General features: G+C 29.8%; 1 protein-coding gene across 2 annotated transcripts in view; it reads right to left on the bottom strand.

Moving 5' to 3' along the window:
* Positions 1-2,500, bottom strand: part of FOXP2 (forkhead box P2) — a 709,145-nt gene that overhangs the window by 278,408 nt on the left and 428,237 nt on the right. The gene's annotated exons all lie outside the window — the stretch shown is intronic.

Consider the following 2,500-nt stretch of genomic DNA (forward strand, 5'->3'; position numbering starts at 1 on the left):
GTCCATTATACTATTAAAAATATTCCACTTTCATCTATATTAACCGATCAGAAATGTATGGTAAAATTTCTTGAAAGGAATAAAGCCATTCACAATAAATAATACTATACGACAGGTAAAATTATATCTAAGGTAATGAAGTGGTCATTTTACTCTTAAACTTGTGGGATGGTGAAAATAAGAATGGCAAATAGTTCTGTAACACAGTTCTGATAAGAAAATTAAACCAATTCAAATAAATGGTTTTTACACTATAAGACTTTTGTTCTAACACAATCCTTTCATTAAGTTGCATTTTTCTTTCTAAATAAAAAAAATAAAGATATTCCAGGTTTTATAATTTTTTCAATATTAAAAAACTAAATTCTAGGTAAAAACTCCAACTATAATTTATCAATCTCTTTTACTTTACCAATCTATTTATCATGAACTATCTATTACAATCTATTCCAAACACAAACCTTTCCTCTTAAATTCATGCTTTAAGTCAAACTTCTCAACTCTATAAATATAAAAAAGCCATAAAAAAGCAAGGCAAATATTCTGGTTTTAAAGGCAGACCATATTCTGCCAGAAGTTCATATGGCAAACCAAAATTTTACTCTGTTTTCATCACTCACTGCCTCATAAATTATATTTCTAAATAAGACACCTCAGGCAACAATATTTAGATCATTATACTTACTAGACGTAATTTAATTCTGTTCAAAATTGTACATTTAAAATAACACCGGGTAAAAATAAATTTGTAAAATCATTTCACTTTTTGTGAATTTGCTTGCATATTTTTGCATGGTTTTAATTCCTTCTAAAATACACACATGGAAGGACAAAGATGCCATAACATTATGTCTCTAACTATATTAATGTAGTTAAAACACAACCAAGGGAAGAGACATTTACAAAGGTTTTCCATGTTTATTTATTAAATTATTGCATATCTTCCTGCAGACACATCCGGAAGTGTCCTTTGTAAGTGCCCACCATTGTGTTAGACCAGTTCTAGAGGGCACTCCACAAACAGGCAATACGTGCAGTTGCTAAGTTGTATAAAGAACATAAGTTTTTGTATTTACTTCTTTACAGTTTACATAAACTGTGTACAACAAAGTGAACTTCAAATCCAGGTTATAAACACACCTTACCATAAAATGCCTCCAGAGTACTATAAATTATAGCCAGGATTTTACCCTGTTTTTTTTATTATTATTATTATTAAGTAAGTAATCAAAACTTTGAAAGAAAAAAAAAAAACTTACTTCTTTGCATTTCCCTTCAGAACCTGTTGTCTTCTCAGTACTAAACTAATATGTTTATTTTCCGTTATTCCTTTCACTTGCCTTTGTAAATGCAGTCTATTCCCAAACTAAATAGAATTTGGCTATAAATTCCTAGGACTCTGACTTCAGGGAGTCGGTGGGACTACTATAACACTCCAATGGTACATTTCCTGTAAATGCATTAAAGGAAGAAAAGAGCTATCGTAAAAAAAACCTGCATTTATGTAAAGAAACCTGTAAAAATAGGGTAATTCTGGGACTTTGGCAGGCATTTAATTCCTGTAATGGTTAAAACAGAATATTTTTAAAATATGATCTTTCTAATAATTACTGTCCATGAAAAGAGAAATAACTCCCGAAATAATAGGGGACCTATTTAAAGCATTATGTCTAGCTCTTTAAGAGGATTATTCTTGAAAACAATACCAAAACGTTAAGACATTATTCAGTACATATATTCTAAGATAACTTAAAAAACATTAATGATTCTATTAAATTTTACTCTGGTGTGGACATTTGCTTTATTTTTTGAAATGTATTCTTTCTCGTTAAATACTAACTGAAAGATGAAACATATTTAAATAACAATTCATTATATTTTCATTTTAATGTTTTCTCACATTTAGTCTGAATGCAATGCAGAGAGTTAAAGAAATAACCTTTATTTTTAAAACAACTAAAATCTTTTTTTCAAACAGGTATCCTCACTCTGGCCTAATGTAAGTACATGCTTAGGAAGCTTTCTGTTCTCTCTCACTGTTTCCAAGGAGTTGAATCAGTGGAGAATGGAATGGCTATTCTTTTGTTAAAAATAATATTTCATTGACAAACAAAATAGGGAAAAATGAATCTGTTTTGTAAAAAGAATAATGGGTTACTTGACGATATATCTTTATTGAGCAGCTGTTTCCTTTTCTAGATTTAAAGAGAACAACTGTATTTTGTGAAACACTAACAGGGGAAAAAGTGATTTTTAATGTTATCCAAAGATGTCTATTCAAAATATCTTAAAGTGAGTTTTTTAAGAACAGCCACATACATGCTTACAGTGTTTACATCTTGCACATTCTCTCAGCAAATTTCCACTAATTAATAGCTAAACATTTGCAGCTATCATGGGTAAGCATCTGTGTTGTGAAAAGTCCTTGTGGTCTTTTTCACCTTAACTCAGACTTGGAATAAATTCATTGTATAAGCGAGTATCAAGTAATGTGGCCCTC

The sequence above is a fragment of the Cnephaeus nilssonii genome (assembly GCF_951640355.1).
Source record: "Cnephaeus nilssonii genome assembly, chromosome: 12".
Classification (NCBI taxonomy): domain Eukaryota; kingdom Metazoa; phylum Chordata; class Mammalia; order Chiroptera; family Vespertilionidae; genus Cnephaeus; species Cnephaeus nilssonii.